Raw genomic sequence first — 22556 nt, forward strand, 5'->3', positions numbered from 1 at the left:
GCCTTCCCAGTACGCCCGGTGCACACGTACTCGGCCCTTGCTGAGTGCCTAATCAGTTTCACTCTGGGGCGGGTCTGTTCGGTGCGTGGCCTAGTGGGTACTCGTTCCCCAAAGAGTCGATTTTATCGACGCAGTGTTGAGTTCCCTCGATAGGGAACGTCTCGGGTTATGACTATAACCCTTGTTCCCTGAGAAGGGAACGAGACACTGCGTCGTGTTGCCACGCCCCCTTTTCAGACCCTTGAGCGTCTTGCTTCATCGCGAGGCTAGTGTGTGTTGTGACAGCGTCACTTTTATACTTCCGGGTATGCCGTCACATGTTACGTCACGACGCAACACCAATCAGGATTGGATTAGTTTCATTCATACTTCAGAGGCGCACGCTTAGGGAGCGTCCCCAAAGAGTCGATTTTATCGACGCAGTGTCTCGTTCCCTTCTCAGGGAACAAGGGTTATAGTCATAACCCGAGACGTTTTCTCACACAAACCACTCGTTTCGTGTCTTAGGCCATCAATGTGTACTTACATTTACGAGTCATTAAATCATGTTTAATTTGGACTTCTCTGTGCATGCTCTTTGAAGTGGTGACCATAGAGTCTAGACCTCCATTATATGACCGACAGACAAGAACGGTTTGACCTAAAAACATCAAAATTTAAGTTGTAACAACTTGGAACTGCCTCCCCTCTACCATAGTAGGTGAAATCACTTCAACGAATATTCAGGCCTTCAAGAAGAGACTAAACAAACATCTCCTTAGCAAAAAACTGTGATATCTTGATGCTTATTGCCACTTGAGTAGCTGCAGATCACGATAGGCTCTCAGGCCACAAACTGTTAAAGCCTGTATCTGCCAAAGCACAAAAAAAAAAAAAAAATCATTGTAAAGGCATTAGTAAAATTTTATGAAAATTTAAATGACTGCAAAAAAAGAAAATTTCATACCAATCAGCTTCTTGTTGGTCAACACTGTGAATTCACACATGAAAAACGAAATCTGTGAGGGGAAGTCTTTCGCCCTCCAGTTTACGCAGATTCCAATTGAAATTACTGGATTTCGCTCTCAAAATTTCACCAAACAATGGTAAATATGACTGAACTTTCAACATTAAATGCTTTCATTTTTCAAATTTCTCCAACACGGCTACTTTTCCAGAAATTAAATAACACTATTTTTTTTCTTTTTAAACTAAACACTGTGTTGTCAGAGTTGATATTGTGGCTTTGTACATGTCAGACACTTGCATGAAATATGAATATACGATTTCTGCCCGACAGCGTCAATTTACAACTTAGTACATAATATCATTACATACCAAAACATCAATCCAATAAGAAAAACAATCCAGCTTTCATATTAAAACAGTCCCACACACACCAAAACATTAAACAGCATTAGACTCTACCTGTGTAGGATCCCACACACACGTCTGTGACGGAAACCAAATCCAAATCCACTGACAATCACTCTGAGTGTGTGTAGCTTCCTCTTCTGACTCAAGGAGGTGAGAAAAAGTGCGCGCGTGTGTGTGTGTGTGTGAGAGACATCTACCTCCACTGTGAGGGTCTTTCCAGGACAGTGAGTCGGCCCTACACTATCCCAGCATGCAGAGCGAGGGCAATCTGCTGTGTAAGGGGTCAGCAGCGGCCCGGTAAACCCCCCGACCACAAGCCCAAGCCCCTACACACACACGACCAGAGGGACGGGAATAGAAAGCCTTTGAGCTAAAGGACACGTGTCGGAAGAAGAGGAAAGGAGTCGGTGAGATGATGAGAGGAAATAGAAACAGAACGAGAGAGTGAGAAGTCACTGTGACCTCAGTGACTCAGTGTCTTTCTGCATGTGATTAAACTTTACACACCGAGCACACACACCAGCATGTTGTCAACACCATGAGGCATCTGAAAATAAACCAGATGCTGTTTCATCAATCATGACACACACACCACTGCTCAAAAGTTTGGAAAAATTACTTGAAATAAGTCATCAATGTAAATAAATGTAATAAAAACTGTAATATTGTCAAATTTTGTTACAAATCAAAATAACAGCTTTCAGTTTTAATATATTATAAAAAATATAATTTATTCCAGTGATCAAAGCTGCATTTTCAGCATCATGACTCCAGTCTTCAGAGTCGCATGATCCTCCAGAAATCAGTCTAATATGATGATTTGATGCTCAAGAAACATTTCTGATTATTATCAATGTTGGAAACAGTTAGGCCTACACTGCTTTATATTTCTGTGGAAACCATGATACGTGACCATTCAAAAGTTTGAGGTAAGAACGGTTTATTTTTAATAATTAATACTATTCAGCTCAGCAAGGACCCATTGATCAAAAGTGACAGATAATGTTACAAAAGGTTTCAAAAGTTAATTTATCAAAGAATCATGAATTTTCCAAAACTAAACAAAATTAAACAGTTGTATTACCATTTTCTAAATTGATAATAATAATAAGAGTCATTATTAAATAACTGATCACCAAGTCAATGGCTGCTTTCAGCTTTGCCATAACAGGAATAAATTACATTTAAAAATATATTCAAATAGAAAGAAAACAACAACAACAACAACAGTTCTTCAAAAAAAAAATTTTTTGTACTCTTGATCAAATAAATGCAGCCTTGGTGAGCAGAAGAGACTTAAAAAAATACATATACACACACACACACACACATACACACACATACACACACACATACAGTATGTATACATATATATATATACAAACATATATACATATATATGACAAACATATATATATATATATATACACTGTATATATATATGATGGGTTCAGATGGGTGTCTGAAATAAACTGTATGGATTATGCTTGAGTGCTAAATAAAGGGGTCTCTGGTTGTTCGTTCTCATGTTTACAGACAAAATCTTCACAGAAAACACGAGGAAGGTTCTGGAAACCTCTCCACAACAGAAATCGTACAGTCGCACGATGAAAACAGAGCCTTACTGTTTGAGAAATACACCATGATTCTCTGACTAGATAAAGACAGTATTGAGCTGGAGAAAAACAAAACTCTCTATAAACTTTCACAAGCGCTTTTGTGTCTGTGCGTGTTTTAAAGGAAAATATGCTATATATGCTAAATATAACTGTCGGTGTTAAATGCTTTCATGGATATGAGATTCAGTGGTTGTGTGTGTGTCCAGTACTCTGAACATGTCTAGACAGATGCTGACAGTGTGGGAAGACCAGCTCCTACTGTACATACGAAATTAAACTGCACATTGAAATTAAACTTCCTCCTCCATTTCCTCTTTTTATGTTACTATTCTGAGATCAGTTGTGTGACTGCTCTTGACAAGGAAAATGCAGCTTGGTGTATTTTTATATGCAAATCAAGCAATGCAATTATGTAATATAGAGTATATTGAAACAAATATGTAAGTAACAAAAAAAAAAAGTAGATTATTAAAAAGTCAATTATGAAAACAACATATGTAAATGTTTGATGTAATAAAGATTTACAACGAAATAACATTTATTTTTTGCATTTTCTATTTCTATTTTTTTGGCACTTGCTATAGAAAGTTCAGACTTTGAATTAAAAAAATCTTAATAAATGTGAAAATGTGTGATGTGCCCAAAGTGATTTGCATAATAACATAAAATATTTATTTTGGCACATTTTTAATTTAATTTTAGTATTAAATTAAAAACTAAATAAACTAAAAGTATTGTACAAACATCATGTTTCATGTACATACATCATAAAAAATTATTAGAATTTTAATATAATTAATATAAATTTTAGTACAATTTCATGAGTTCTTTAAAGGAGTAGTTCACTTTAAAAAAAACCTTTTGCTCACCCCCATGTCATCCAAGATGTCCATGTCTTTCTTTCTTTAGTCGAAAAGAAATGAAGGTTTTTGATGAAAACATTCCAGGATTTTTCTCCATATAATGGACTTCATTGGGAACCAAACAGTTAAAGGTCCAAAAGACTGTTTCAGTACAAACTAACTGTTCAAAGGGCTTTAAACGATTCCAGACGATGAATAAGGGTCTTATCAAGCGAAACGATCAGTCAAATGAACAAATCTTTTTTCGAGTCATTTGGTTCATTCAACGAACGAAAAGAACAAATTGACTAAGAAAAAGATTCGTTCATTTTGATGAACGAGTTCGGACAGGAGAGTCACGAACATCACAGAACAGAGCAAGGCGACCATTTGAGTTTATAAAACTTAAAATTTGTTTGTTTTTTTAATGAGCGATCGTTTCACTAGATAAGACCCTTATTCACCATCTGGAATCGTTTAAAGCCCTTTGAACAGTTTGCACTGAAACTGTCTTTTGGACCTTGAACTGTTTGGTTCCCAATGAAGTCCATTATATGGAGAAAAATCCTGGAATGTTTTCATCAAAAACCTTAATTTCTTTTCGACTGAAGAATGAAAGACATCGACATCTTGGATGACATGGGGGTGAGTAAATTACCAGTAAAAGTTTTTTTAAAAGTGAACTACTCCTTTAATTGTTAAATCTATTTATTTTAAATCTAAAGCGGAAAAGTAAATCTTTAAAAAGCACCTGCTGTGAATATTTGTGTGTCCTCGTGTGACCATTTTCTTTTACCCCGGTTTTGTTTTTGTCATTTCTGTGGCCTGCACGCAAACATCATGCTCTCAGGGTCTGACATGAGGACATGGCCAACACATTAATTATATCCAGTAACGTTATATGACTGCTGGGAAACCCGCACCACATTTGACTGTGTGTTTAAGCCCGTCAAAGCAAGTGATGAGTCTATTTCTGTCCCTCTCTCTCTCTCTCTCTCTCTCTCTCTCTCCTAAAGAGCAAAGGAAGCCACCATGCTAATTTGAGTGGGGAACACACACATGTTTTCCAACAGCATGTAGCGATAGCAAATACAAACATACACACACACACAAATCCCCCTCCAGCGTCACAGCTGTGCCTCTTCCCAGGGCTACTTGTCATCTGTTGAGGGAGGAACGGGCTGGTTCGCTGTGTTTGAGGATGTGAGAGCTTGTTTTAATCCTCTGTCGAGAGCGCCGCTCAGACGGCGGGGCTCCCGTGACTGTACGGGATCAGAGGAGTTTAGCATCTGATTTGTTTACGCTGTGGTCGCGGTCGGAAGCCTCACGCTATGAGTGCGCATGTAAACATGATGCCTATCGTGTTCAGCTCTCTTATTCTATATTCCAGCGTACATCTGCTTTCATTTCCCTGTGAAGTCATTCATGCTTTATTCCACAGCACATCCGGCTGAAAAGACCGGCATACATTTTTCAGTTTCAGTTTTTGGAATCCAAACATGTATGTGTATTAGATTTAAAAAGCTTTAACAGAGGGGGAGATTATCAAAGAACGATTAACACTTTGACCTGTAGGTTAATAGCATTTTTTTTAGGTCATGATTTATGAATTTAAAGGCCCTTTGAAATCAAAATTAAAATTGAATAAGCTGATGTGTTCCAAAACAATGACAAAAGTCACATTTAGGAGATACAAGCATTCAAAACGTAGACTCTCACTTCCGCTAAAATGGATCATGGATGTTTATGATGTCACCGCAGACTTGTCGTCACATCTTCTGTCCAATCAAATGCTCTCTAGAATCCGAAGTGTCCCCTATGCTAAACACCACCTGGCCAAAGCGACCATTGATGTGTGACGGAGCAATAGGGGTTGGAGATGTATGTTCGGTTGCTGAAACACTCAAGTTTTATTCCGTTTTCCAACTGTACATCGGTTAAGCAACATGACATCATGACTTTTGCGTAAACATGCACGCCACTTTCGAGTCAAGTGGCGTGTTATCTCTACTAGAGCCAGACCGATTTATCGACAGGCCGATATTATCGGCCGATATTAGGCATTTTCCAAATTATCAGTATCGGCAGTTATAATGGCCGATAAATGAATATTTCAAAAATAAAATAAAAACAGACGAAACACGCTTGAACCATGTCATGAGTGTTGGAGTTGTATAGTTTGTCCACCAGAGGGCACTCTCACCGTCCCTGGTGGCAACACTCGTTGAGTTGGGCACGAAACATACATTGCTTGAATAACAATTAAAAGAACATCCCCATCAGTTCTCTTAACTCAAATAAGCATGACAAAATTTGTGACTATCATGTCCAGTTTCAAATAAATAAATAAAATATCGGCCGATATATCGGAATATCGGATTTTAAAACCCAAAAATATTTGTATCGGTATCGGCCTTCAAAATCCTTTATCGGTCGGGCTCTAATCTCTACGCATTTTGAGCTATCCGCGTGTATGCGTGTGTGTCTACGCCATTAACGTCCGAGTGATTCGGCGTGTCTGTACACGCCGTCAAATGTCCGCGCGAAACGAAGCAAAATGTAGATCTACATCTGGGGAGCGATTTTTTTTTTCCTAGGATGGTAAGGGAACAGTCATATATGCCATTAACCCCAGTGACGGGTAGGTTTAGGGATGTGGTTGAGGTAAGTCATATATTTATATATACAGTAATAACGTTAAGTCAACGGCGTTCATAAACACGCTGAAAAGCGATTATGCGTCTTGATAGCACGCCAAAAATGGAAATACGAATTGGCGGGTCATACACACGCTACTTCATGAGATCAGTCTGGGTTAAGAATGAAATGGCTAGAATTTATTCACACCCATACTATTGAATCCGATGTATCATCAGCGCTTGGATTCGCTTCCACAGGGCTGTCAAGTGCGACTCGCAGTCTGTGAGATAAACTAAACACTATTGGCTATTTGAAAGGCGAGGAGCCATTTAATTTGTCCAGCCTTAGCTTCCTGTTTCAGTGGAAATGACATCAACGCATCAAACAAAGCTGCGCGTTCCAAGGCACTACAGTGGGCCTTTAAAGGGATAGTTCACCCAAAAATGAACACACACCTCTGTGTTATCTCTCATTCTTAAACGTATTGCCTTTCTCTCCAGATTTCTTTGTGTGTACTTGAATACCACATCTTCTAATAAAAAATAAATCAGTGGAAAACAACAGACAATACATGACAAAGAGCTAATTTTGGCTTCAAACCTCTGAAAGCACCAGAGGCAGGAGGGAGGAAAGCCGTTTACATGAATTAGGATGCTCAGTCTAACAAAACACCGCTCTGAAACGTGATTTATTTGTGCCTTCGGATGGCCATTCATTACCTGTGGGGTGTGTAAATCTCAAATCAGGCCTGTTTTGCTCTATGACACACACTGAGTTTGAGTCAAAAACCAGACAGACAGTCCCACTATGAGCTGACTCACGTAACACTTGTGTGTGCTTACACAGTATGCATATTTTAAACAAAAGTCTAAACGTGTTGTAACACATTGTTGTTTACGTCTACAATGCTACTCTCTTGCTTTTGTTGACAAAAATAGCCAAAAGAATAACGGTTTACACAAATTTACAGCTAATAAAACCCTAAAAAAAACATCAAAATACCAACAATGCTAATAATAATAAAATAAAACAAAAATGTAATGTGATAAAATTAAAAGAAACAATAATGTATGTAAACTTAAAGGTGCTGTGTGTAACTTTTCCCCTCTGCTAAAGCATAAAAATAGCATAATAAGTTTGCAAATATATTTAGGAAACATGCTAAGTTCACATACTCGCTTCTCTGAATCTAATGAACGAGAGCATATTACATCAACTCATCAACTTGCAGTGCGTAAAGTCTCCTCGCAGACTGATCTCATAAAGTAGCGTGTGTATGACACACCAATTCGTATTTCCATTTTTGGCATGCTATCAAGACGCATAATCGTTTTTCAGCGTGTTTATGAACGCCGTTGACTTAACATTGTTACTGTATATATAAATATATGACTTACGTATGTTTACGTATGTGTATGTTTACGCAGAAGTCATGATGTCATGTTGCTCCTCGGCTTTCATGGTAAGCTCGTTCCTGTTGCGTGTCCTCAAACTGGTAACCCGCGTGAGCGTTGAGTCTGAGGAGGCGGGGTCATGGAAACAACAATCTCTGATATTTTGAATTTGGACTGCAGTACCTATTTCGACCACTAGTTGTCATTCTTACAGACTGCATCTTTAATTATCAGACAGAAAAGGCTGATAACTTCCTGACAGACGACAGCAGGAAAAGACTAATTTTACGTTACCCAACTTGTATCTCAGCATGTATTCTGGCCCACTCGGTAGTTTACTCTGCAAGAACCGCCCACTTTGACATGAATTGCTTGCGAGATGAATGTGAGATGTAGGATATTGAGTTTATGTGATATAACGTTTCTCAAAACAAACTGCGGCCTGTTCTTCTGTATGGTACGTGCGAAATATCACTGAAACAGACACACCTGTTCGACTCACTTTTGTGATCACTACTCACTAACATTATGTAAATAAACACAAGCTAGCACTTCACACACACACACACACACACACTAGGCCATCTGTCTCTGTTTTGAATGAGGTTTCCTATTCCTATGTTTTGAATGACATTCACTGACATCATCACTGCTGAAACAAATATACCGTCTCCAACAGAAGTCATGTGGGGCATTGTGCACAAAAGGGTTTTCAGGAAAGTTTTGATCATGTATATGACCGTTTTAGGGTTAAACAGGTTAAAATGGTGGATTCCTGGATGTCTCCCTACTGTGATTTCGCCAATAACGGGATATGACATGCAGTCAGAAGTGAAGACACAGTGCACTGTGGGTTTACATTTGAAACATCGTGAGTGTTTACATTTCTGTCTGGCATGTTCTGTGCCTTCAAAGGAAGAGGAATCAAACCACCCTGCTTTATCAGTCAACACACTTTGTGTTGTGCAAATCAAGCATGAACTCCTCTCTCTCGGAGTTATGTAAACACAATTCATAAACCCACAGCCGTAAGAGTGATCCGGATAAACTGCTAAAATCAAGACTCCAAGTATAAAGGACGCCAGAGGAATCAATATAAGAAATTATCTTTGTGTTTTGATTGGTGAGATCAAACTAACTTTTGTTTAGAGCTTGAGATATGGAATGCGACATAGCTTCAGATTATGAAGTGTGTGTGTGTGTGTGTGTGTTTGAGAGTTGAGCGCAGTGTGTGGTCTTCGGGAGAGGAATGCTTCCTTCTATACGTGTGTGACTGAAGGGCAATCTCTATCCGTTCACCTCCAAGGACACCTGCATGCCATTCCTGAGCACTTTGAACTGTGTGTCACTGCCAGAACTCACTCTCTCACTCTGTGTGTGTGTGTGTGTGTCTCATGTTCAAACAGAAAGTAGAAATCTTTTAAGCCGAGACCTGAGGCACATGGACACGCCTCCATTCCAACCTTGATGACTTGCAAATAAATTTTACTGGCATGATGAAACAGGTTTTAGGTAGTTTTGATGGTGCGTGTAAAGCCAAGCTTCATTATTAATATTGATCAAAAACAACAGTTTGTTGAACTCTAAAACCTGTATGATATTTTTTTTTTCTGTGTAACACACAATAAGATATTTTGAAAGCTGTTCTTGCCCATATAATAAAAGTCAATATGGAGTGTTTACATTCACACATTTTTGTAAATCGGTCCAATCCGATTTCTTTTCATTTATATGAAACCTAAATGATTCCCACATTTATGTATTCTGAACAGCGCAACCGGAAAAAGCCACCATGATAATGTCTACTTCATGCATAACTGTTATGCTATTGTTATTTTTACCTTGATATACTGCATCTAAAATGAAAGCTGACATGTCAGAAGAGCTTTTCTAGTAAATACTTTTAGCAAAAGCACTGAGCAGTCCATAAGACGCAAATAAACATGCACGTTCGTATTATGAAAAACGCATATAGGCTGCATTTACACTGCAGGACTTGATGCCCAAATCCGTTTTTTTTACTATATCCAATTTTTTTGACGACCTGCTTACATCATCTTTTAAAAGTGACCCGTGTCCGATTTTTGCATTTACACTATACACTGCTGAAACTACCAAATGTAGACGTTCTGACCCGGAAAATTAAGTAAAACAGCACGAAATTCAATGGATGCAGATGCGAATAAAATTATCCAAGGTTTTTCTTTCCACAATATTTTCAAAAGACATCAAAACACTGGTTTTGTACGGCGGAGAAAACGAGGAGAGCCCTCGTTGGCACCGTAGCTTGAGCGCTTAAAACCGTGCCTCCCCTTATTTCGTGAAATGTCTTCAAATACGGATTTATTTCTGTAACTAGGGCTGTCAAACTATTAATCGCGATTAATCGCATCCAAAATAAAAGTTTGTGTTTACATAATATATGGGTGCACTGTGTATAATTATTATATATATATATATATATATATAAATACACACACATGCATGTATATTTAAGAAAATATATTATTTATATATAAAATATTATATTTATATATAATATAAATTATATATAAATCTATATACAGGATATACATGAAAATATTTCTTAAATATATAAGCATGTGTGTGTATTTATATATATATATATATATATATATAAAAATAATTATACACAGTGCACCCATATATTATGTAAACACAAACTTTTATTTTGGATATGATTAATCGCGATTAATCGTTGCCCAGCCCCAATTAAAACAATCTCTTTAAAGATTTAAAGAATGTTTTAAACGTTTACATGTATTTATCTATTTCATCAGTCTGTCATTCACTCTCTCACAAACAAAACCTGTCTGACACTCTTCCACAATCTGACAAACAGTTGGTTATGAACCGGCCTGATAGGTCCTGACCAAACACTGGCCTTTTGTGATTGGTCAATCCTCCATCACTCTCTAACTGGCTTGGCTAAATCACACCACTGTGAAAGTCAATAAAAGTCTCAACAGGCAGTTATTCAATCACCTCCAGCCATTTGTAAGGCCACTGTGTGTGTTTTTCTGTAAAGGGAGGAGGCGTTTACAAGTACCAACCTGCCTCCTGTCTCTAACAAATGGGTGGTAAGAGATGAAAAGTCAGTTCGAAGTGTTGCTCGATGCCACTCTGTTGCAGTTCACCTAACTAACACATGAATACACTCACGGGCCAGACCTCATAACAAAAACACCTTTTTATAGAGCAAAACCTCATGCCTGTTTAACGCTCGGATCATAAATGACAAATCTTAAAATAAATCTCATAAAAACCTAACTCACACTCTTTTCGTTCAAAGCCTAATACAGAGGCCCCTTCACAAACCCCCAAAGTGCATGTGTGTGATTATTAGCCTATTCATTCGGTCTGTTAGCAACTGGAAATATCTAACATGCTTCACTGTTACACATTTACAAAGAAAGAATGAAGCCTTTAAACATCTTTACGTCCATTTAGCAGCCGGACACACCAACACAACATTTATTTGATTTCATTTAATAAAGACATTTTACTTTTCATTAATGTAAATACTTTAATATGTGAGCAACATATTATTGCATTGCTTGCTTTACCCAATTAGCAATTGATTTTTAAGATTTTTAAAACACAGTAAATATTTTAATATTTTGATTGGTTTACACACTGCATTTAATTTACATATTAGCTAATTGAATTAAACAATTAAACATTGAATTGAATATATATATATATATATATATAATTTTCATATTTAATATAATATGTTTATTTATTTTTATTTTATTTTAATTATATTATATTATATATATATATATATATATATATAAAAATACACACACATGCATGTATATTTAAGAAAAAAATATTTATATATAAAATATTTATATTTATATATATACACAATATAAATTATATATAAATCTATATTAAGTATATACATGAAAATATTTCTTAAATATATACAAGCATGTGTGTGTTTTTATATTTATATAAAATAATTATACACGGTGCACCCACATATATTACGTAAACACAAACTTTTATTTTGGATGCGATTAATCGCGATTAATCGTTTGACAGCCCTACTTTTATTATTAAATGATTTATCAAATAATTTAATATGCATGACAAACCATTTTTAACTGCTTTATAAACTTAATTTGCATTCTGTGATATTATATTAGCCATTTACCAGCACAATGTGTCTCGCAAACGCATTTTAAAAGCTGAAATACACTGCTACTGCATAACACCATCTGTTGATTATTATATTCATCATGACGAAGCCATCTGTGCTGCCGCTTTCATCACCATGTTCTTCAACACTGTTTATATAACATACATAACTGTTACATTCACAAGTTCATATGCCACATGTTTATGTTTATAATATTTTGAGTGATCCAGCTTAAATAGATTAGTCCACATCTGGCGAGGCTCGAGGATCTCTGATTAACCCTCTTTGAACGACTAAGTAATATAGAGCAGTAAACAGAGACGCAAGCTAGACTGACAGGTGTACATAAACCTCTAAAACTACATTTTGTAAATGTTTTAGAGAGATACCAGCTAAGTTTGTCGCTCTCTCTGATCAGTGAATTTGAGAAACGATACAGTATGGCCAAACATGTATCGATATTTTCTTACTTTCTGGCTTGATGAATTTGCATAAGAGTAATAATAACTACCACCACGAGTGACATGAAACTTCTAGAAGCCCTCGGTGAATGCAAATTGACACGAACTCTCAGGCCTATTCAATCAGGAAGCTCAGTAAATTGGCGAGTGTTAACGCTTCCTGGAGTAACGACAGACAACTTAAAATTTGTTTTTCCCCAACTGCTCGTCTCCAAATGTACAGTCAATGGAAGCCAAGATCTCTTCACATATTCCAAATGTCTTCCACGCACACTCACACGATACTCAATTCACATTATACTCTCTCTGAGACCTCCAGTCGGATCTAAATATATCAGTGTTTGACTGTATCTGGTCATCGGTGCACTGCCAAAGCCTGCGTTTCCTGGAGATGACGGACAACAGCATTTGTGATGCTCTGGAGCTCCATATTAAACATAATGTCATGACATGAAAAGGCTTTCATCTGTTTTCCACACTACATCTTTTATTGCATCAGTCAACTGTGGTTTACATTCGACCGAACGCAACATATGGACTGTATTTACATGGATATACGTGCTGAAGGACATGCAAATTAAGTCGAAATGACATCATACAATCGCAGAGTATAGAGATTATTCATACTAATCTTGAAACCGATTTATCTTTAATCTGAGGTCCGTGATGATCGATGCTCCAACAATCTTGTGCACATGTGCAAGTTCATGTGCGTTAAACAGATCGCTCTAGAAACACAGAGGTCATGATGAAGGTTAATTACTGCCTGTTTGATGAAGAGGGCCAGGTGTGAACTCTCGATCTGACTTATATCACGTCTGCCTCCAGCTGGGGACCTGAGGTTAAACTTACTTCAGGAAACTTCCTGTCCCCCTCTCTCTCTCTCTGCTTATTCAGAGATGAAATACAATCTTGAGTGTCCTATGAGCCTGGCTTGATCAAAAAGCGAAAAGGCACACCTGCTGCTGCCATTTAATGTATAATGCATGCAGTGTGTATACAGAGAGAAGCCATGACTTTCATTACAGCTTTCTAGAAGGATTAATTATGATAACTGGATGCACCGAGATGTGGTGACACTGGTCTACATCAGTACGTACGCACGTATAAATGTATTAGGGGTGTCATGATTCTCCAAATTCGAAGGTCACGGTTCGATTCGATTCTCGATTTTTATCAATCGGCCAATCAGGATGCTCTCTGTCTTACATGCGCTTCATGAGGCACACACGCAAGGTCTCTCGCTCTCTCCCTCTCTGCCGTGCACGCAATACGGTTTGGAGCACAGTTTTTTTTCTGTCTCGGTATGCATGCTCGCTCTTAGCTCAAATTAACTAATTTGCGTGCATCAGCGAGCCGAAATCAATATGCGGAAGACTCCCGGGTCTCTTTCGTTTGAATCGCTGTAGCCAAGTCAGAGGAAGTTGATCGTAGAATCGCAGCACTTCAACATAGGGCTGTGAAACGATTAATCGCAATTAATCGCATCCAAAATAAAAGTTTGTGTTTACATGATATATGAGTGTATATTATGGAAACACAAACTTTTATTTAGTAGGCGATTAATCGCGATTAATCTTTTCAACAACACACGTGTTTTTTCAGCTTGGTAAGCCGAACGGACGTGACATGGGGGCGTGGCAGCATTGACGATTCCATTTTTTAATTCGAAGTTGGAGATTGTAAATTAATTTCGATCGATTTCGATTTTCATGACACCCTTAGTATGTATATGTATGTATGTTACTATGGACTAGGGCTGGGCAACAATTAATCGCGATTAATCACATCCAAAATAAAAGTTTGTGTTTACATAATATATGTGTGTGTACTGTGTATAATTATTCTGTATATATAAATACACACACATGTATATATTTAAGATAAATGTGTTATTTATATATAAAATGTTTATATATAATATAAATTAGGCTATATATAATCATATATCCAGTATATACATGCAAATATTTCTTATATACATGCATGAGTGTGTGTGTACTGTGTATAATTATTTTGTATTTATATAAATACACACACATGCATGTATATATTTAAGAAATATTTGCATGTATTACATATATGGAAACACAAACTTTTATTTAGTAGGCGATTAATCGCGATTAATCTTTTCACAGCCCTACTTCAACACGTGTTTTTTACGCTTGGTAAGCTGAACGGACGTGACATGGGGGCGTGGCAGCATTGACGATTCCATTTTTTTATTTGAAGTTCGGGATTGTAAATTAATTTCGATCAATTTCGATTTTCGTGACACCCTTAGTATGTATACTAGGGCTGGGAAACAATTAATCACGATTAATCGCATCCAAAATAAAAGTTTGTGTTTACATAATATATGTGTGTGTACTGTGTATAATTAATTTGCATATATAAATACGCACACATGCATGTATGAATTTAAGAAATATTTGCATGAATATACAGTATATATTTTTTATATTAAATATAAATATTTTATATATTAATAACACATTTTTCTGTGTGAATTTTGTATATACAAAATAATTATACACAGTACGCACACATATGTTATGGAAACACAAACTTTTATTTTGGATGCGATTAATCGTTGCCCAGCCCTACTATGGACAGATGTAAGGATGGATGGAAAAGAATAAATTAATGAATGAATCAATCAATCGATCTACCCTTATATTGATCAGGATTTGAATTTAGTCAATTGAAAAAAATGAAAACAGGGCAATAAAGAAACAAATGCATATAACATTTTCATGGAAGTCTAAAAGGCCTGTAAATGTAAAACAGCCACTGTTCCCCTCATCATAACAGCAAAAACACACTGACAGGAAAGAGCGAGAGACCTCAGAGAAGGACCACCGACTCGTGTCCAACCTGGACAACAGTTCAAGGCCACATGCTGAGAGAGAGAGAGAGAGAGAGATGAGGAATAAAGAGGAAAAACAGCTGAAAATCTCCCTGCAGGGGGCTGTATAAAGCAGGAAAGAGGAGGACAAAGACCAGAGCAGATTGGGACTAACTTCTAGAGCACTTCTGATACAAAATGTGTTTCCTCTAGATGAGCACAAACTGCTGATGGTGTGGCCTCAAGAGGATGAGGTACAATACAAGAGTTTGAGAATGAAAGGAGAGAGCAATAGGAAGTGACACACAGAGAGAGAGACAAAACAGCCATAAGTAAGAGAGAGTAAGAGAGAGTCACATTATGAAGAATGAGAAACAACGAGACAGTGAGAAAGCGTCTGGACTGAAGTTGAGGAGCACGTCGAGATATTCAGTCATTCCTGGCTGCACAAGTATGGCTGTGTCTGCGGACGTTTGGTTTGAGTCTAGCACTTTTCTCACACTCATCATTCTTCTGCCTGAATCCATCAAAGAGAAAGCAGAGGAAAAAGCACAACAGGTCACAGTAGTTCATTCCAGTCATGATTTAATCATGAGGGGACTAAGGGTGGGTTTTAGCAGGGCCGTATTACGATGGATTACCACACTGCTGCTACAACTCCCGTCTGAGAACAGCTAGCAAAATAACGATTCATTACCAAAACAGCATCTATAGAATCCAGTGTGGTTTGGTTTAAAGGGATAGTTCATGCAAACATGACAATTCTGTCATCATTTTCTCACACTTATGTCCTTACAAATCTATAACTTTCTTTCTTTGTGCAACAACTCTTGAACAATGTCCAAGCCGCTGTTTTTCATACATGCATGACTTAGGGTGTGTTCACACTTGGCAGGTTTGGTTTGATTAAAACAAACTCTGGTGGGATTGCGCTGTTATTTGAATAAGCGCGTGAACCAAGGTGTGCATCAAACAAGAGGACCCCTGAGGAGGTGTGGTGAAACTAGGAAATATGAACACAACACGGACCCAAGGACATCTAAACAGACCAAAAAGAAGATGTGACGCATCCTCAATACCTGGTGGTTCTTGTCATAATGCTACGTTCACACCGGACGCGAATAGGGCGTCAGGCGCGAATGATTTCAATGTTAAGTCAATGCAAAGACGCTTTACGCGCATGAAAAATTCCTGCGGCGCGAATGAGGCGTGGAGCGCGGCGCGGAAGACGCCTCACGCGCGAATGATTCACTTAGTGCCATTTGTGCATTCACGCGTTTGACGCGAATTCGCGTCTGCCGCCCGAGTTGAAAAATCTGAACTTTGGCGTGAATTCTCAGCAACGGATTTCGATTCTGACGCGCGTAAATTTCGCTTCAAACTTTTGTTTTTACGCGCGCCTGTTTCGCTCTTGACACGCGAATTAACACAAAGTGGTCAAGCGTCAAACTAGACGCGTCAGGCGCGAATTTGACGCGCGAATTTGACGCGCGATTCGCGTCCGGTGTGAACGTAGCATTAGAGCTACGTTGCCCGTTTAGTTACAGTTTGGCGCAGCCGTTTGAACCACCGTATCCTTGCCGCAGATATTCAGTTGTTTGCATAACGGACAGATTCCTGCCACTGCTTTGACTCCTTTACACATTTTATAAGCTTTCCATGAGTTCTCAACTGGTAAAAATACCATCATATGTACACAAATACAAGTAGCACATTTAACCAAGCACACAGCATTGTTTTGGATCTTCGGTAAGTTCGGTAACAAAATAGCCTATACATGATTTTTTTTTACTTGTTTGGTATATTTAGGTTCAGTTAAAAATGCCAGTGTGAACAACTATGTATAATTTTCTTTTTTGGTCCGGACCAAAAAACAAACAAACAAGAGAACCGGAGTGTGAACACAATCTGAATATGTCCAAGAAGAGGTTGAGTAAATGGTAGGGCTGGTTCAATCGAACCAATGCTGATTCTTTTATCATTAGGTGTTCAAGCACGAAGTGCTGAAAACCTATTGTATTTGCTAGAAAGAAAAAAAAAATCCCCTAAAACGCATCGTGCAGCCCAAACCGTAAGGGCTGGAGCTCTGAAACTTTGTCAGATGGTAGGGCCTCAAATTGTGGAGAAGCTATCAGAGTATGAGCCCGATTGGCCCATAGGTGGCGCTTACAGCAACCAAAAGTACTAAATTGCTCATAACTCATAGACCGTTTGACTTAGCTTTAATTAGGGGTGGGCGATATGGAAAAAATATCATATCACGATTTTTTTAGGAAAATCACGATCACGATTTTTTATCACGATTCTTTTTCAAGTTGGTTTTAATATTTTGCAAGTGGCTGTTCATTACAGCCAAACTAATGTCCTTATGTTAAAAACAAAGCCTTAGGTAACAAAATAAAAAAGAAAGGCATACATTTAGGCCAGTGGCGAAGATAAAAATCTTTGTCATTATTTTCTTTGTTATTAAAAAAATAAGACAAGATAAACATTACACAAATTAATATTCAAATTAAATAAATAGTGCTTTATTTTTCAGATGCACTAGGTGTATTTAGCAGTAGTATTGAAGAAAGTAATTAAATTAAACAAATATGAAATTAAAACACTACAGAGACTTCACTGAATAAATTGATTCTTATTAAAGCTACTATTAAAGTTCTCAGTCAGTGAGTGATTTTCTCCTTGTGTTTTTTTTTCTTTTACTAAAGAGATTCCCTCAAAAATGAAAATGGTCTTAATTTACTCTCTCAAGATGTTTTAAACCCGAATAAGTTTCTTTCTTCTGTTGAAAATAAAAGTTATTTTGAATAATGTGGGTAACCGAACAGTTGCTGGTCTCCTTATAGTTTTTTTTATAGGTTCTCTCCTGGAAGTTAATGGGGACCAGCAACTGTTTGGTTACCCACATTAAAAAAAATTGTCTTTTGTGTTCAGCACAAGAAAGAAATTAATACAGGTTTGGAACAACATTAGAGTGAGTAAATAATGACGGATTTTTTTTTTTTTTTTTTGGTGAACTATCCCTTTAAGGACATGCGGCAGTATTATTCCTGTCGCTTTTAGACCAGCACGCGACGCGTTTAATATAGACGCATATTACACCAGATATTCTCTCAAATGTTTGCTTTCACTTTAGACATAGCCTGTTTATGTAAACATTGTGTGTATTTAACAGTATTAGCATAATAAGACTCAAAAGATAACTTAGTCCAGTATTCAGGCGCTGTTTGACAGACTTCTAGTGCCTGTGAGCGCCGTGGATATGCGGTCAGGAAAGTGCACGTTAGAACAGCGCATCAGCGCGTGAATTAAATGTTTAACCGGCAAGGCTTATTCAAATAATGAACTTTTGTGAATTGCAGTGTCCCGTACCTATTCATTAACATGTGATGGGCTACGTCGTGTTGTACAGTTGAGACTGAGGCGCCAGAACTGAACTGATAGAATGCACTGTAACACGATACTACGATCTTTCTTCAAAAGCAGATCGTGGAGACATTTTAATCGTCCACGATTAAAAATCGTCATATCGCACACCCCTAGCTTTAATGTTTTTACACCACTGTAATCCCTGGCTCAAGGCGGACAAGATTTATATCTCGGATTTCCATTTGGAGCAAAAATTTTTTTGTTATTTCGGTTTTTGTCCAAAAAATTTTTGTGCTTAAATGCCTTAAAGATCTGAACTGCTTGAACACCGATAAATGCTGCTTGCAGCTTTAATTATTATTATTATTAGGAACACCTGTTATAGAAATGTTATAGAAAGAGGTTTGAGTTGGTTCTTGTAAAGAGCAAACCCAAGTGTGAACACCCCAAATTTTAAAGTTTTCCCCAAATTATTTATCCCAATGTCAGTTATGCAATATCATTCAGCCCTAATTTGAATATATATTAGAAATGCACTCTTGATAAAGGATGTTCTGCTGTCCCCACTTTAGCTGAGGACAAATTTGTAGCATATTTGTAAATACTGAAACGGCATGAGGGGGCAGTTATATTTTATGAGAGAGATCAAAAAGAGACATTCAGTAGTACTTTTAGTCAGTCCCTCCATCCAGGACGTGCAATTAAACGCCTCATTAAACCAGTTTTAATCTGATCTTAGGTTTAAAATACCTCATAATGACTCTGGGATAAGAAAAGATGGGCTTGTCCAGGCCTACAGTCTAGACAAATAAACTACATTAAATGCACAGTGCTTCTTCCTCCTCTAAGAGAATATTTATAGAACACTTTCTAAAACAGGTACATGTCCACACAGTCTAATTCACAGGGAAAAACAAACAATGGGATCACCCCAATTTCCAGCGACCACGACCTGTCAAGAACAGGTCAGACCAGAAAAACACAGGACTCAGCGCCACTAAACGATCTCGCAGAACTACATGCTGCTTTAGACATGCTCACGTGTGCCTGTGTTTCTCAGAGATGGGAATTACATATGCATGTCTGGAAAGCACTGGATGGAAAAAGGGGCAACAGAGAGAGGGGAAAGACCAAAGGAAGAAATACATGTAAAATAAGTGAAACATGAAACATAAAACTGTGTGTCAGTGGATATGTTACATGTTTGCACAAAAGAAAGCATTTCTTAAATGCATAATTTCTGCCGCATTTAAAAATGTAATAATTAAAATAAATCTAAATAAATAAAAATGCTAAAATTAATTAAGTTAAATAATAATAGCATTATTAAATTAGTTGTTTACGATAACTCAAACATCAAAATACAGCATTTAATCTGTTTAGGTTACTGGGATATAGTCCGGGAACAAAACTGACCCCAGATATTGGCAAAAAAAAAAAAAAAAAAAAAATTCCTTTTGCTATATGCATAGTCTATAAGCAAATTTAGTAGGGCTGTCAATCTAAAAAAAAATTTAAATCCCGATTCGTTGAATAATCGAAATAATAATAATAATAGTTAAAATGATCACAAATATAAGCTGTAATAATTTTTAGAAATAAGTAAATGTCTCTTCTTTAAATGTCCATTGCTAGAAAAACATGTCAAAGACTGAATAATCTGAATATTTATTTTTGCAATGTAAATTAACATGGCTTTAGAATGCATTAGTCCTGTCTGGTAATATTGACATTTCGACACTGCTCGACACGTCATTTTCGTCAGTTTTGCTCGATACTCGACTTCATAATCTAAAGAAACAGGCACAAACAAACGCGTTTGGAGAGAGATGTAGGTGACCTCTATGACAGGCGTGACGGTGGGCCTCCTGCAATGGAATATGAAATGGTGAGTCAGATCCCATGAGCGCGGCGGCTCCCAGAGGAAGGGCCCTGTCGTCGGCTAGAGTTTCACCAGACAGCTTCACACCACACACTCTCCTCACGAACATAGAAACTGATAGGACGGTCTAAAACCGACAACCACCCACCCGTCTTCCTTTCCTAATTTAAAACAGCAGCTGGATTAACAATCTCCCACAAGCAAAGCTCCCGCAGTTACAGCAGGACAGTATGGCTTATGATTGGATAAACATATACCTCAATTTTGGGGTAGAACTGATGTATTTTCCGCACAAATACATTGACTACTAGTAATTTCAGTTACTTACTTTTTATTTCCACTCAGGTTACGAGAAATAAGTCATGTTCGCGCAATTAGCTAGGCGCTATTGTGAATGCGGCCTCACTCATAATTAAAGGAATTAGCATTAACCGCATTAGCGTGTGTGTTTGCCACACTCCATGACCACGGACAATGGTGGCTTTTGTCACTGAAACTAGCCTGGTTCCCATTCCCTGTTAATGAGCGAGATGCCTGATTAGGGATCTCAGAGGAGCAGGGATCCACATTCCCGCCCCGGAGGTTAAAGGGTAATGCAGGGGGAACAGTTACACTTCAGTCCCTTCTGTTGCGAAATTCAGCGGTAGGTTTGATAGACAGCAAACTGAAAGAAGGGAACGCTAGTCACAGGGTTCGTCTAAATGGCGAAGAATTGCGGAATCCCTTCACGAAGGTCCCGTTTAAAAGGTCATCAGCCAAAAGTACCTTTTTTTGTATTTTTTATTATTACGTACCATTATAAACAATGTGGTTAATATACGAGGGCTCCCACACGTTTTGACAAATAAATTGGCAAACATATATTTTAAAAAAACATTCTTTTCATGGCATTTCAAGGATTTATTTTTATTCATTTTGATATTATCAGGTATAGTAAATTACATTTTTCTCAAACGTTGTAAACAAGCATCTAAATTGCACATAAGGCAGTTTTTTTTAATTAACTTTTTATAATATAATTAATTTTATGACAGTGGCTGTCATAAAAAAACTGATTTCATGATAGATTTAATCTAACATACATTAGATTAGGGCTGTCAAACGATTAATCGAGATTAATCGCATCCAAAATAAAAGTTTGTCTTTACATAATATATGTGGGTGCACTGTGTATAATTATTTTGTGTGTATATATATATATATATATATATATATATATATATATATATATATACACACACACACACACATGCATGTATATTTAAGAAAAAGTATTATTTATATATAAAAAATGTGTATTTACAAATAATATAAATTATATATAAATCTATATACAGTACATGAAATTATTTCTTAAATATATACAAGCATGTGTGTGTATTTATATATATAAAATAATTATACACAGTGCACCCACATATATTATGTAAACACATTTTGGATGCGATTAATCGCGATTAATCGTTTGACAGTCCTACATTAGATAATTAACATGTTTAACAGGGTAAGTAAAAATACAATAAATGTGTAAAATGAAGCTTACAGATATTAAAATGCTCTTCTCCAGAGTTATGGCTTTTAATCACATTTTTTCTTACAAGGTTTATTGACATCTTTCTGAGGTTGATATAACGAGATATGATATAAATTTGGGTAAGTTTTACGGTTTCTTTCAACATTTAATGCTCATTCATGACATTCGTTTTTATTTTGTGCCATAACTAGTAAAAATGTGGAGTTGTCAAGTTCACACACCTACATTTTTTTTTTTCAATTACACATTATGTTTATTTATTTTACAATTTTAAGGCAACGGTTTCCTCACTTTTTTTATTAAGTAAATAAACTTCATGCGTAATTGAAAAAATTAAGTTATATGAACTTGACAATTCCACATAACTTAATTTATTTATTCAATTACGAGATGATAAACAGATGATCTCTGTTGCTATTGCTTCACAAGAACTGGGC

At 37.0% G+C, this 22556-nt stretch overlaps 1 protein-coding gene across 3 annotated transcripts in view; it reads right to left on the minus strand.

The window, feature by feature from the left end:
- arhgap46b (Rho GTPase activating protein 46b) overlaps window positions 1–22556 on the minus strand; it is a 92938-nt gene that overhangs the window by 59072 nt on the left and 11310 nt on the right. The window contains exon 1 of one of the 3 annotated variants that reach the window (XM_089124170.1): window positions 1554–1748. The exons of the other annotated variants lie outside the window; for them this stretch is intronic. The gene's annotated coding sequence lies outside the window, so the exon portion shown is untranslated. Of the gene's footprint in view, window positions 1–1553; window positions 1749–22556 lie in introns of those variants that run through there. 3 annotated transcript variants of the gene reach the window in all.

This window comes from Pimephales promelas, chromosome 20, assembly GCF_988280905.1.
Source record: "Pimephales promelas chromosome 20, fPimPro1.hap1.1, whole genome shotgun sequence".
In the NCBI taxonomy this organism is placed as follows: domain Eukaryota; kingdom Metazoa; phylum Chordata; class Actinopteri; order Cypriniformes; family Leuciscidae; genus Pimephales; species Pimephales promelas.